The following is a 15,622-nucleotide window of genomic DNA, read 5'->3' as shown; positions in this document are numbered from 1 at the left end:
CCGCAACTTCTTTTCATTAAACATAAATTATCATTACATCCTATCACTACAACCCTTCAAGAAAAATCAGGCAGATCATCATGCAATTTGGCTCTAAAAGAGATGAGCCAAGAACATAACCACTTTCAATAGACTCAATGACAACATTTAGGCATATGATATTCACCTCTTTTTTTGTTGTCTTCTCCTTTTGGATTTTATAAACTTCTTTTGCAACCTTTCTTTCCTGAACTCTCAGTCTTTCCCTCAAATACCATATCCTTTCCTCTTTGGCAGATTTTGTGGCTCGGTTGCAACTACTACATTTCTCCTCGATCGCCTCTGTGAACACCATTACACTTGAATTTTCCCACACTTTTCACTTTCCAACTTTAGTGTCTGACAGATCTCGGTGAATTTCCTTTATTTTCCTTGTCGGTTTCCTACACAACTTCCTTTTAGTCAAACTTGGTCAAAATGTGTCAAAATTTTGTCCCCCAAAACGAAGGACCCAACAACTGCCTTGTATTTTCACCACTACTCATACACATTATCTCAACCAAAATTTGAATAACCTTGTCAATTTGAGCCTTCTCCTTATAGATCCCCTTGTTTCCCCTTGTAATGAAAGAAGCTTTGGAGATTGAGGCTAAGAGGTGACAAGAGGAACGTGTAAAGGAAAAGAGATAAATGGAGGATGGAGGAAGCAAAGAAAGACTTGCAAGATTTGAAGCAGGAACTCTAGAAAGAAAAGGAGTTGTGCAAAAGGGAGAAGGAAGCACAATAGGGACAAACATACCAGGAGGCACAACATGCACAAATTGACGAAACTTCGCCCATACAGGTTATAGAATCATCCAAGGAACTGGCATAAAGTAGGGAGGGTGAGTAGTTCCAGGAGAAGGACTTAGATCAAGAGATTGAACATATGCTAGAACAGATGGATATAGATGAGGTGCAATGAGAGTTAGATAAGGATATTGACCTCATACCTCATAAAAAAGAGGTCACCCCACCGGCTTCACTAGATTCGAAATCAAAGCAAGTCCCAAGCGACCAAGGAGACACAAAGATCCTTGAAGATAATCAAGAAGCATAGATGCACAACATATCTTTCAATGAGTTGCAAGACAGAGTTGTGCAGTCGCATAGAGTGCCTACCCTGGATGTGCATACATCTCTTGTTCAGTCTGAAGAACGAGTGATCATATTTTATGTGCACAAGAATCCAATAGCATTTCCTGATGGTACTAGAGCATATGCCAAAGCCACTAGCTCGAGTGTCAGATTCTTGATAGCAGAGAATGAGTGATTGGCTAAGGAATTACAAGTGGCCAAGCAGGGAGGAGAAAGGATCGCATCATCTGCCAGAGAATAATTGAAAAGAGTGATACTAGATTAAGTATCGTCCCTCGAAACAGTCATGTAGATGTTGTATTCTAGATTCGGCACCGTTCATAAGGTAGTTGTCCATCTCAACGATTGGCAACAGCACTATGCTAGGAAAGCACGCATCTTTTCAAATATGCACACTGTTTTTGACCACATGAAGACATGGACAATTAGATACAAAGGAGCCCCATTGTATTTTCCAAAGATGATGAAGCGGAAGTTGGTAGAGTTGAATTCATGCATCCGGAGTCAAATCTGGGATTATAAGGAAATCCTACAACTCATCACTAGTTTTCATGCTTCTCATTCACAGGTATTCAGAAGCATCGATTTCATTGTGCGCATGCACACAATCCCATATATTAGCACACTCACCAAGGAAAATTTGAAGAACCAAGTTTGAATGGAGCTGGACATGTACTCTCATGAGTTGATGCGTGTAGCCACTAGTGCAGATTTGGAGATCAGTGTAGACACTATGCATAAGTACATTGTTGGTATAGTTGCACTCAAGACCATGATGCACATGTTAATAAATGAGTTGGACAAAGGTGATAGATCAGTGTACCCAGATGCAATGGAGGCGAGAGTTCACTTTTAACGGGATGTCACCATTGAGCACGCGGACACCATCATGAACTACCAAGTTTGGCATCAGTTTGCCACTGTCAATCATCGTGAGGATGTCGAAGAGTTGGTCTTCCCACAATTTTCTGAGTCTTAATAGTGTCTTGCATGTCTTGCTCAAGCCTATTTTATCTCGCATGGGTACATGTGCATATTGTAATGTAACATCTTGTAAAAGTGAAAGACCAAGTGTCGATGGTCGAATGTAATAGTCATGTAATAGTTGAAGAGTCATGAGGGTAGGTGAAGAGTCACAAAGGGGAATGTCAAGGGTCACCCCAAACTTTGCTATTTATAGAAACTCATAAGTCATTGTACAGGATTTTGGTGGCAAAGCTTCTTATAGGTGTATCTTAGAGAAAGCTTGGAGTGTATTGTAACGAACCTTGGCTTCTTCACAGCGTAGAGCTACTATATCTCTTTGGACGAGAAGGTGACAGTGACCGTAACATTCCATCATTGGAATTGGTTGGTCATGGTTGTATTGTATGATTGGATCTTTCACTCTTAATATAACAGAGCCAACACGTTTCAAGCATATGTTGTTAATGTATTTTAGTTGTCTTGGTTGCTCTAATGATATATGTAGTTGTTTTCTTACACACATATGTATGGTCTCTCTCTATATCTGTATGTACGAATCTTGTTGAGATGTGCTATTGGTTTAGCCATCACTTTGGATTGTTGGTTCACCAGCCTTCCAACTTGTCATGTACGTTTGCTCATGTGTTCCCGTCCAAGCTACGTGTTTACACAGGTTTCCAAGGGGTGCACTCATTCCACCTTCTATGTGTTAAAACCCTTCATGCACCTTCCTTGTCTTGCTACGCTGGTCACACTATTGCTACCAACAAGGACATCTTGCTTGCCTCTACGCACAACCACAGTCAAGGTGATACTATACGACCCACTGTTGGGACTCCTACACCAAAGAGTCTGAGGTCTAGTTAGGACTTCTTACCAGGGAGATCCCCTAACATGTTGGCGGGTCCAACACCGTCAACATTTCTGGTGCTAGAAGGAGGGCCAGATGACAAGCTGAGCCCTTACATCCTGTTTTGAATCTTCACATATCGGTCATGTATATCATTAGATTCATCCCTCCGTGATGTATGTCTTATGCTAAACCTGTGGACATCACAAGGGAGTTTTTTGATCTCTTGTCGGAATTCACGTATGATGGTGAGGGTGAAGTGGCCTGGCCTAAGTACTTACAAGACTTCTATGCATTTATTGATGATGTAGATGGATTCTCCGATGAAGAGGCCAGCTTGTTGCTTTCACACACACTTTGCGAATCCCCACAATGATGATGCCACAACCTACCTCACAGTAGTGTGCACTCACTTGACAAGTTTTGTGATCTCATTGAATCTACTTTCCATAATTTTGATCCAAAACCTCTTGACAAAAAATTGTTAAAACAACAGAAGACTCCATAAGAATCGCCTATGGATTTTTGGCAGTGCTTTTGTGTATTGCAGTTTGAAGCTCCGGAAAGCCAGATGAAGTTTCAATATCTTTGGGACATATTTGATTATTGTCTTAACAAATATCTCAATCCTAAGATGAATTTGAAGTTTAAACCCTACTCAGCATACTTCGATGATGGAGTTGCGCAATTACAAATAGACACAGTCACTATCACAAGTGATTGTTTGTCGTCCCCTCATCAAACAACTTAACCACCACAAAGTGATGTGGAAGAACATGCACACATGTTTGTTCAACTTTCATATCCTCCCAACATCACTTCTCTCAATTTTCACACAGATTTGGTTGTGAATCCCATGGGTTGTCACATGCACTTGTTACCACAACCTCCGTCTTCACGTTCTACTGATCCTCCGTATTGTACTATCTTGTGTTCTTCCATTCCAGACTCTACACCTATTGGGAATGAGGATCAATCCATCAACGGAGTTGGTGTTGCACAACCAACCTACGTTGTCATTCATGATGAGTATGACTACGAACCTAAACATCAAATCGCGGTGAAGGATGATATCCTTCCATCTACGCCTCCTCCATTTTTTCTTGACATCTTTGTTGATTCCGCCATCACTAATTTTCCTTGTGTATCCCCATCTATGGATGCACCCATACGTGATCATTTGCAGAACACACCAGATGTCAAATCATCATTCGACAATGGAGAGGATAAATGCTTCATTAAAAATCCACTTGATTTTTCATCTTCCTTTTCTAGAAATGCAGAGGGTTAACATTCTTTCTTCTCATCTATCCTGTATTTGATTTATCTGATCATGAGGATGTCGACGAAATAATTTATTTTTCTGATCGTAGTCATCGTGGTCTCTTTACTCCCATATTCGATCATGATAATGATTCTATTATTGTCAATTTTTTCAAGCACCTTTTTATGATAATCTATCTGTTGACGAAGTCGAAACCCTGTAGACTGTCAAGGCACTTCAGCCTGAGCTGATGGTTATGTCAGACTCTCACTATTCTGAGGTTGGTTTCACTTCTGGTCAGGAAATTGTTGAAACACCAAAGGCTCCTCGTCACTCATATGTATGCATTGAAGATCAATCCCACACACAGATTTCGCTTCCTCCACTCGAACTACATGATCCCATCGCTCATGTATTGGAGGAATCTTACACTGCAAGCACACGAGCGTGACACAAGTTGTATTTGTTTCTCTCGTTTTCTTGCATGTCACAAGAATGAAAATGTGTATGCTTAACATCTGCACGCACTATCGCACAGACACGCAGTATCGCACAACACCATGGTAAGTCCATGGATTGCATGTCACATGCATACACTCATCTATGTTTTGTGGACGCATTTAGACTCAGAGTGTGTTTGTATTCATTGTTATATCTTTCATGTTTCTTGGTTCACGCAACCGCATTGTTCACAAACCATGCCTTCATCAACATGGGTCGATCAATGGGCCGGTGGCTGCAATGGAAATATCACTTCTCGTGATTAGGGCCATGCACCGTTAGCTAGGAGTAATGTTTTCTTTACCTTGTCTGCTTGCATGCATGTTTGCTTTCTTACTTTGTTGGTTTGTTGGATTGATTTCTTCTTTTCTTACTCGCTTTGCTTTCACATTTTTCTTCTGCTCTTTTCTATTTTAGTTGATTGTTTGTTTGTTTATGTTCATAAGTTAGTTTCACATGATCTCACGTATGACTCTTGAAACAAGCAAGGGTAAAGTACGAGGACTTGTGTAGTTATCAATACTTGGTTTTCTGTTGTCCTGTCTTTGTATGTCGAACTTGTTATCTTCATTCCATGATACACCAATGGAAAATACATGTTGCTCAATGTGAACCTTGATGAAAACACAACGCTTGTGCGCTAACTAGTATCACCTACTCTAGTCGGTTGTTTTGGGTTAATCATTGTTAACTCAGTCAAGTAGAGTAAGGTGAGGGGGAAAACCTTAACAAGTATGTCAGAGGTATATACAAAATACTTATCTGAAGGAACAACCCATTTTTCTATCAATAAGTCAGGATTCCTCTTCCACCTCTGAAATGAATAAGTGCTATGCACAGTTATGAAAAATGAAAAATGAAAAAAAATGAAAATATGAAAAAAATTGAAAATGAAAATGATAAGGTGAAAGAAGAGAAAGGCTTCCTGCGCAGAGAGGTGATGTAAGGAACTCTGATGGGGTACTGAATAGGCTCTTTGGTAGCAGAGAGATGCTTGTGTTCCTACGTGACTCCATCGGGGTACTGTCCAGTCCTTCTGGTAGCAGAGCGACACTAGAGATGAAACTTAAAAAAAACTCTGACTATCATATTGATTGTGTACTAATATACCCCTCATCCCAATTGAAACAACTACGTTGACTTGGCTTGGAATGTGTGTCGAATGACCAAGAGCATGGCAGGCGTTACATCTTTGAATCGAGCTAGTGTGGGAGTCAAGATGACTAGAGAACTGAAAAATACTTCTAGAGGTGTTAGACTTGCTTTTCATGAAACAAGAACCATTCAAAGAGATGGAGTTTTACCAGTGTGTCACCAAGTGTTTTAGAGGCTACAACCACCCTCCAAAATTTTGCCTTAGCTTCGTTTTGGAGCCTCCCTACCAGCCATCCTTAGCAGCATGTCTTGCATTGTCAATTACATAGCCTTTAGCTGAGTTTCTGTGGCCTGCCAGTCTGTGCATGTCAACTTGTTTGTCTCCCATCACAGGCTACCATTCGAGACTTAGGTTATTTTTAGGTTGAGATTTTCACTCAAAAAAATATGCAATTCTGTAGGGGGGCCAGCCTTCCCTCCAGAAACTGCCCAATTCTACTAGGCTCCATTATTGCACAATCTAGATAGGCAACCGTCCCTCCGAAAATTGCGTAATCCAGCTAGTCACTGGGCTTCAGCCCAAAATTTGCGCAATTTTGGGAGGCAGTGACCTGCTGACCCCAAAAATTGTGTAATACATGAGGGACATCCAGCCCTACTCAGCCTAGAAACTACGTAAATCCATTTTTCAGGCTTGCATACTGCTACATGTGCCTTCAGGTCGATGTTCTATCCTGATTTGCATGCATAGGCTGCTTTTCCTGAAATAGAAAAATGCAACATGCAAAAGGCATCCCTAGATTTTAGGGATCTATTTTATCAGTTGTAGGTTACATGCAAAGATCATTTTAGAAACCTCTCGCCAAGGGTCACATTTTCCTAGATTTGTGGCACGCAGGTCATAACCTCAATCTTATCAAAACTAATTTTTTGGATGCTGTAGAGCTCATTCCTCACCTCAATCTTGCAACTTTGACATCCCACATCTCATCTAGGAGTATTCAGCACATTCAACTCAACGTTTTCTAGGTAAGTCTACTTTTCATGTCATTTTCTGTTTTTCTGTCGCATTTTGTATTTCGCTTTGTAAGAATCGTGTTTGCATGATTTTGTTGAACACCTACTATCGTTTTAATGTATATTAGCTTGTAGAAGCATTGTTTCAGTTTTTGTTTGCATCTCACTTTTTTCATGAATGACATCATTTTGCATTGATGGCGCTCGTTGTGATGACTTGTTACACACACATGCATGTTTTCCCATTTTCTGAAACTTGCATTCACTGTTTGCATGCATGACCTTTCACTCTTGCTTACACTTAGTCTTGCCAAGCATTCAAGCCTCTTCATGTTTTCAGTTGCCAGTTGGCAGGTCTAGGCTGCCTTGGCCCAGATCTTACCTTCCCCAAATAGAAACACCCATTTATGGAAGTTAAAGGTCTATCCTCCCTCCAGAAACTGTGCAAACTTGGCCAGCACTGAACTCTAAGCTTGCATTGCATAATTATGGGAGGCAGTGCCCTGCTGACCAAGAAAATTGCGCAATGTCGTCTCTGGGCTTTCATACCCTTGCTGACTGAAATTGTGCATTGCGCAATTTCAATTCTTGGCAGGCAGGTTGGACTGTGAATTACACATTTCCAGTAGTTAGTTAGCCTCCTGACAACCAGGATCGTGCCTTGTGCAGTTTTGGCAGTTAGTCTCCCAGCCTCCCGGTGGAAATTTCACAATCTTCACAATCAGTCATACAGGTATGTTGCAAGTCAGTCCTCAAGTTTGTTTTGGCTTTCAACTAATGGATTTCTTTCCATGAATGTTTCCATGTCTCCAGGTATCACAGGTGTTCTTTTGCCTCTCAGCAATACAAGTACAGGGCTTCCCAGAGACCAGGGTCAAAGGACACTGTTGGAAGTGCAACTAGAGATGCAGTTAAACAAGTGTCTATGGGTTTGCCCGTTTATGAAGACACCAAGCTGGTCATTGAAAGAGACATCAAGATTAAATGGCATGATATCAATGATACATTCTCAGGCACATTTTAGGAAGATCTAGAAGACCCCAGGGTCTATGTCAACATCCACAAGTCTGGCTTGTACGAGATTTCATGCAGGTATCTCACGTTCCCATGTGTGGACATGCTACATTGTATTGTCTCGCACACCGATCCTGAGACGATGATGTTGAGTAGTTTCAGTGGGACAAATCTTTCCACCTTCAGGGTGAAGGACTATCAGGAGATGTATCACTTTCCACAACCGATGATCACAACAGAGAAACACTTCAGCACACGTAGCAACACAAACTCCAAAGATATCTTGAATTGGGTGAAAGAGCCAACTAAGTTTAGGAAAATGCCTATCCTGGTTTACAAGATGAAGATATTATGGAAGGCATATCAGTACTTGGTCATATTTACATCCCACTTATATGACCAAGAGAACATAGAGATCTTCCCGCAAAATTGGGTGATTGCGTTGGACCAACTGGAAAACGAAGGAAGGCCATGTAACTGGTCTGATATGTTGGCTCTCAAGTTGAAGGAATAGGTGACAGAAGCCCGACATCCACCCAAAGGTTAGTAAGAACAAATATACATGTTCAAATACATACTGGATGCAATCTATGCCCTCCAATAGTTCCCAAGCTTGAATTGGGCATGAACATCTTCGAAAACCATTGTGCACAGTTACTGCAAATTGTTCTCCGAGTGCAGTTTCTATGGAGTCATCACACAGTTGTCAGATCAATTTTCCACCGCGGTGTACAAAATGATATTTGAGCAGGATCCACCTTACATGTGGCAGGTAAAAATGGAGGCATTGATCGACATAGCATATTTGTATGCCTCACCCCTTGGCACATTTATACGGATGTACAACACGGAGAGGCTTCTGCATGTTTTACCGAAGTTAACCATGGACAAGCTCATCATGCAAGAAGTGTCATATCACATCTTGACAAGGTTGTCAGCTAGATTTTATAGGAAGAAGAAGGCACCTTGGCCCACTCTTCCTTTGCGTATCAGGTTATATGAGATACAGAATCTCAATCATTTGACATTGAGATGGAGGAGTTCAAAAGATACACTTTCGACACCAGAAGTTTCAATCTATATGACTTGCATTGCTTTGCAAAGAACCACTGTGTGAGAGTGCAAGTTCAGTGGATCCACAGGGCATGTCATTGGCCTGAAGAAGACCCATGGAGATATTTTCACAGCTTCTCCAAGCTCAATGAACTAGTCAGCACAGCTGTGGAATGGTTATCGAAGCAGCGCGAAGAACCATATCAGAGAGCACCATCATCAGCAATAGCAGAGGGTAACAGACCTGTGCATGACAAAGGCAAGAGAAATGTTGATGACAGTGCAGAGGTAGAAAAAAGCCAGAAGTTCAAAGAAAATACACTCGTGATGAAAGAATCTTTAGAGATTGAGGTTAAGAGGCAACAAGAGGAACACACAAAGGAAAAGAGATAAATGGAGGATGGGGGAAGTAGAGAAGGAATTACAAGAGTTGAAGCAACAACTTCAAGAAGAAAAGGAGTTGCGCATAAGAGAGAAGGAAGTGCAACACGGATAGACAAACTAGGAAACACAACATGCACAGATTGACAAAAATGCACCCATACAGGTTATAGACTCATCCAAGCACCTGGCACAGAGCAGGCAGGGTGAGTAGTCACAAGAGTAGGACTTAGCTCAAGAGATTGAACATATGCTAGAATATATTGATACAGATGTGGTGTAGCTAGGGTTAGATCAAGATACGGACCTCATTCCTCATAACCAAGAGGTCACCGAACCGGTTTCACCAGATCCAGAAGCAGATGAAGTCCCAAGAGCATGGAGATATAGAGACCCTTGAAGACAATCCGAAAGTGGAGATGCACAACATATCTTTCAACGGGTTACAACACAGAGTTGTGGAGTTGCGCAGAGCACCTACCCCAGATGTCCATATATCTCCTACGCAGTTTGAAGAAAGAGTGATCATATCTGATGTGTGAAAGAATCTAGCAACATTCGTCGATGCTACCAGAGCATATGTTGAAGCCACCAGCTCGATATTTCGATTCTTGATGGCAAAGAATGAGCGAATGGCTAAGGAATTAGAGGCGACTAAGCAGGGAGAAGAACATGTCACATAATTTTCCATAGTAGAGTTGAAGAGATCAATATTGGATGAAGTATCATCCCTTGAAACAATCATTTGGATGTTGTATTCTAGATTCAGCACCATGCATAAGGCAATTTTCCATCTCAATGGTTGGTAGCAGCGCTCTGCTAGGCGAGCACGCATATTCTCAAATTTGCACAATGTTTTTGACTGCATGCAGACATCGACAATGAGATACAAATGAGCCCCATTGCATTTTCCAAAGATGATGAAGCAGAAGGCAGTAGAGTTCAAGGCAGGCATCCAGAATCAGATCCCAAACTATGAGGAACTCCCAAGCTCATCACCCATTTGAGGGCTTCGCATAAACGGGTATGAAAAAGCATGGATGTCATTGTGTGCACACACGCAGCCCATCTATTGGCACACTCACCGAGGCAAAGTCAAAGAACCAAGTCTGAACAAAGCTGGACATGTACTTTGATGAGTTGATGCATGTAGCCACCAGTGAAGAGTTGGATATCATGTAGACAATATGCACAAGTATGTTGCTGGTTGGACTGCACTCAAGACCATGATACACATGTTAACATATGATTTTTACAAAGGTGCCAGATCAGTGTACTTGGATGCAATGGAGGTGAGAGTTCCCTTTCAGCAGGATGTGACCATTGAGCACATGGACACCATTACGGACTACCAAAATTGGCATCAGTTCGCCACCATCGATCATCTTGAGGATGTCGAAGAGTTGGTCTTCCCACAATTGTATGAGTCTTAGTAGTGTCTTGCATGGCTTGCTCAAGCCTATTTTGTCTCACATGGGTACATGTGCAGATTGTAATGTAACATCTTGTAAAAGTGAAAGACCAAGTGTCGATGGTCAAATGTAACAGTCATGTAGTAGTTGAAGAGTCATGAGGGTAGGTGAAGAGTCACAAAGGGGAATGTCAAGGGTCACCCCACCCTTTGTTATTTATAGAACCTCATTACTCATTGTACAGTCTTTTGGTGGCCAAGATTCCTATAAGTGTATCTTAGACAAAGCTTGGAGTATATTGTAACAAGCCTTGTCTTCTCCACAGTGCAAAGCTAGTACATCTCTTTGGAGGAGCAAACAGAAGTGACTATAACATTCTGTTGTTGGAACTAGTGGTTGGTCATGGTTGTATTATATGATTGGATATTTCACTCTTAATATAACAGAGCCAGCACATTTCATGCATATGTTGTTATTCTATTTTAGTTGTCTTGATTGCTCTAGTGATATATGTAGTTGTTTGCTTACGCATGTATGTATGGACTTTCTCTATATATGTATGTACGAATTTTTTTGAGATGTGTTGTTGGTTTAACCATCACTTTGGATTGTTGGTTCACCAGCCTTCCATCTTGTCATGTATATTTTCTTGTGTGTTCCCTTCCAAGCTATGTGTTTACATAGGTTACCAAGGGGCGCACTCATTCCACCTTCCATTTGTTAAAACCCTTTATACACCTTCCTTGGCTTGCTGCACTAGTCACACCCTTGCTACCAACAAGGACATCCTTCTTGCCTCTGTGTGCAACCGTGGTCAAGGTGATAGTGTATGACCCACTGTTGGGACTCCTACACAAAATGGTCTGAGATCTAGTTGGTACTTCTTATCGAGGAGATCCCCTGACATGTTGGCAGGTCCAACATCATCAACACCATCTTAAGGTTAATTGCTAATTGTTATTAATATTGACTCCCTATTTTCCTCATTCTTATGTAAGGTCCTGCAAACTTTTCCCTAAGAGGTTGATGCAACAAAAATAAAAGATAAATCATGATTCATAATGATAAAATGTAAGAAAATAGTTAGTTCATAATAAAGTGCTTGTATATAATCCTAGCCTAATTCCTATGCCCTTCATTAGCCCTGATCTAGTTCATGACAAATGCATGAGATATTGAAATGAAAGGATTTATGAGAATCCCAAATTTGGTCAATAATAAACCACTTCATATTTAATGGGTCAATGGTGTATAAATGAAAACTTGTAACCCAAGAAATGCAAGAAAAAGAAAAAAAATGAAGCAAAAAAAAAAGAGGGGTGGTAAAAATAGGGATAAGGGGTAACACAAGTCTCAAGATTACTCCTTCTTCACATTATAACACACAATGATGATGAAATTTCTTAGTTGTACATGAAGTACCATATCATTGGATGCTTGCACGTACTGAGTGATGAGTCAACCTTGGAAATGTTCCCCTGAAGGGTTAGAAGCACTTAATAAGGCCTTTTGATAACCCTCCTAGTTCTAAGTATGGTAACTTGTTTACAACTCATTAACTATTAAGACATTTAAAGATGATATTTGTGTGAAGTACATTGTTTCCTTTTGCATTAGATATGGCCCACTGTGATGTTTTGATGGTTATTCTACTTATGATGTCGATATCACTTGATTTTGAGGCCATGTTTTAGATTCTTACTCTCAAGTGTAGTAGCCATTTCTTTGAGCGATTGTATGAAACTTCTCCAACACTTTAGAGAGGGTGTCTAGTCTTGATAGATGACCATTCTATGCACCAAAAATTAGGACATTAACCACATTTTCGGGAGTGTTGACCTTGGGATGTATCTAGAACTAATGATGAATTTCTCCTCTCCTTCCAGAGTCTAAAATGTGATGCATTTGAACCAATATGTTAGCTAGAGATATGATGTACAAAAGAGAGAGAAGGATTCCCATAGGTTTGCTTTTTAATTTCTTGATGTGTGTTTCTTTGTTGCTAAGCTAATTCGATGATGAGGTGATTTAAGACTCCTCTATAGGGGATGGTACACTTTCATAGATGATGATGATTCCATTCTATATCCTTTTGAAATTACCTTCATTTGGATTGGAGTGATGGTGTGGGATTGGTTGATTATGATGTTCTTATGAGGATGGTTTTGATTGATGATCAGATGCCTTGTTAATGCAAAAATGTCATTTTCAGTGAGTAGCACTCTTTGACCCATCCCCAACATATTTTGATGGAGATATTAACTTTTAGAGAATGGCATCGCCCTTGGATGCCTCTTTAATCACATGTGTGGATTGAAAGGAGCTTTATTGTTAAGTTTTATTATTAAGATAGCTATATTTTAGGTTGGCTTGTGACATGTTTAACTTTCAGTCACATATTTTATCATTTTAGGGTTTTTAGCCAATTTTAATCCTAAGTAAACTTGGTTGGCCTCCTATAAATAGAGGAAAGTAAATTTGGAGATTTCATTGTAACACAGGCGCTCATGAATTATAGAGTGTGACTTAGTAACCTTTATTTCTCTTGGATGCAATGGAGCATTGACATATCAAATTGTCTTGGGGCTGATATTGTAATTGGAGAGAATTTTATAATGAATGATGAAGTGATTCTATGGTGATATTGTGAAAATTTATTGTGACTATCTCCTTCCATTTTGAATTTTTTGTAAATTTATAGTTTCACTTAAATTTTCATCTTAACATATTGAATATTTTATGGCTCTAACAACTCCTTTTGCAAAACCATAACCAAAATTTCCATCTAGGAACCTTAGTATAGCTTCATGCTCTTAAATTTCCAACTGATTAAATGTAACTAGAGTTTGATGAAGATAAATCTCTTTGTAGCATTTCTCCCTCATACATAATTCTAGTAGTTGTTTTTCCATAGACCTTGCCCTTTGACTCCATTAGCTTAAGATTGAGAAAAGGAGCTAGCCTATTTAATGTGTTAATCCTTTAAAATTTTAAATACTAAAATTTTATTTTTATTTTTATTTTATTTTTCTACAGTAAATTGGGGTTAGGTTATGGAAAGTATACATTTGATACATAAAATACATTAAATCCCATAGTCTTAAGATTAGGCCTTGCATATACTATTTTAAAAAATGAAAAAATCATATTTAATGCATTTTTAGCTACCTTTTTAGGGTTTATGTTTATGGTTTCATGTATTTTTTTGTGCATTTTTAGCCATTAAAAAATTGTTGCAACATATTGCCTTGTTTATTCATCAAATAGTCTTAATTTATTTATTAATTATCATTACTTATATGATATTTTGTTATTATTGTCATAAATTTTATTGATATGCTTCTTAAAAATCATAATTTATAATAACAATTGATAATTTAATGGTAGCATGTGTTTGGGATCTATTTTGGCCTCTCTAGGAGTATTCAAACATTCTAGATTTAGCCATAAGTCCTTTCAACACTTTACCTTGAATTATCTTTCATCTCATTTGAAGCACTACTTTATTGAATATCATATTTTCTTGTTTTATTTAGTGGAACCCTTGGAGGGTATTTATCCTCAGAGTTATTAAGTTATCTAATTTCTAACATCTATTGGGAAAGCCTCCCTTGTGGAGATAATATCCATCCATAGAAAAACAAGGAAATGATTACTAAGGTGAAATTGGGGGTTGATCCCATTGTTTCCCTTAATATAGAGTGATTAGTAAGGACTTTGCACTAGGGTTCTATATGGTACAATAACAATTAACCATTAATTACCTTGGGCATCATATAGAAATATAAATATAAAGATACGATTTTTGGTGGGATTGTGATTATTTGTTATTTAAAATGTGTTTTCTAATCCATAAATGGATTCAAAAGTTTTAAAAATTCTTGTGTCACTCAAATTATGCATATTATATAGCTCAAACTTACGGTTCCAACAAATCCCTACTAGATTTTAGGCAAAGTTGACCAAAAAATATGCCTAGATGTTATATAAATATTGTTACCATTACCATTATTTCATAACCACTACTAGAATAGTTTTAATTCTTCATTAGTGGGCTCATTACTATAGTTGTTTAAATATATTCAATAAGAGAATTTGACCATATTTGATAAATGCATTTATTTAGTATACTTGCATAATAAATGATAAATGATATCATATTGATAAGCATACAAAGTAGCCTCTAATCAAAGGCCTTACTTAAAGAATATGAAATCATTAATTTATTTATGTATGTTCTTGTCTACACATAAGATAAGCCCAAATCATTTAAGTTTATCAATTATTCTCTTGCTCTAAAATTTCTTAAAGATACTTTTAAGTAAACTTTTGTTGACATAATTTATCTTTGCAATGTTCTCACTAAATTTTTTCAAACCATAGAAAATCAAGTAAGCTATAAAGTATAATTTTTTCAAAACCATAGAAAATCAAGTCAGCTATACAGTATAAAATATAAAATGTAAAGGACTAAAAGAATATGTCTAAATATAAGTCCAATTTGAATATTTTTCATTGACGCAACCTCTATTATCCCTTTGATAGTCTTAGAGAATATATGAAAGGACTATTTATCATTAAAATGAAGTTCTAGGAGCCATATATAATTGTTGTAATGTTATTTTGCTTACTAACAATACTTATTTCATCCCAAGTTAATGATATCATTTTGACCAAACCTTTTATATAAATGTTCCAATTCTCTTTTTCTTACAAATAATACTTATTTTTTCCTAGTATTTATCATATTTTTTTGACCACTCCTTCATGAAAATCTCGAAAAAAAATATTTATTGAAAGTTGTGCTACTACCAAATTTCAAAACCTATCCTTTCTATTAACTTGTATATCATCATAATGGGGTGGCTCTTCTCCATCTTCTAAAAATAAATATCATATTTTTCCCTATTAGATATACCTAATTGTGATCAAACATTAATATGCATATCATAG

Source organism: Pinus tabuliformis, chromosome 1_1 (genome assembly GCF_031772625.1).
Source record: "Pinus tabuliformis cultivar Carrire ecotype Pingquan chromosome 1_1, CPIR1, whole genome shotgun sequence".
NCBI lineage: Eukaryota > Viridiplantae > Streptophyta > Pinopsida > Pinales > Pinaceae > Pinus > Pinus tabuliformis.
This window is presented reverse-complemented; position numbering follows the sequence as displayed.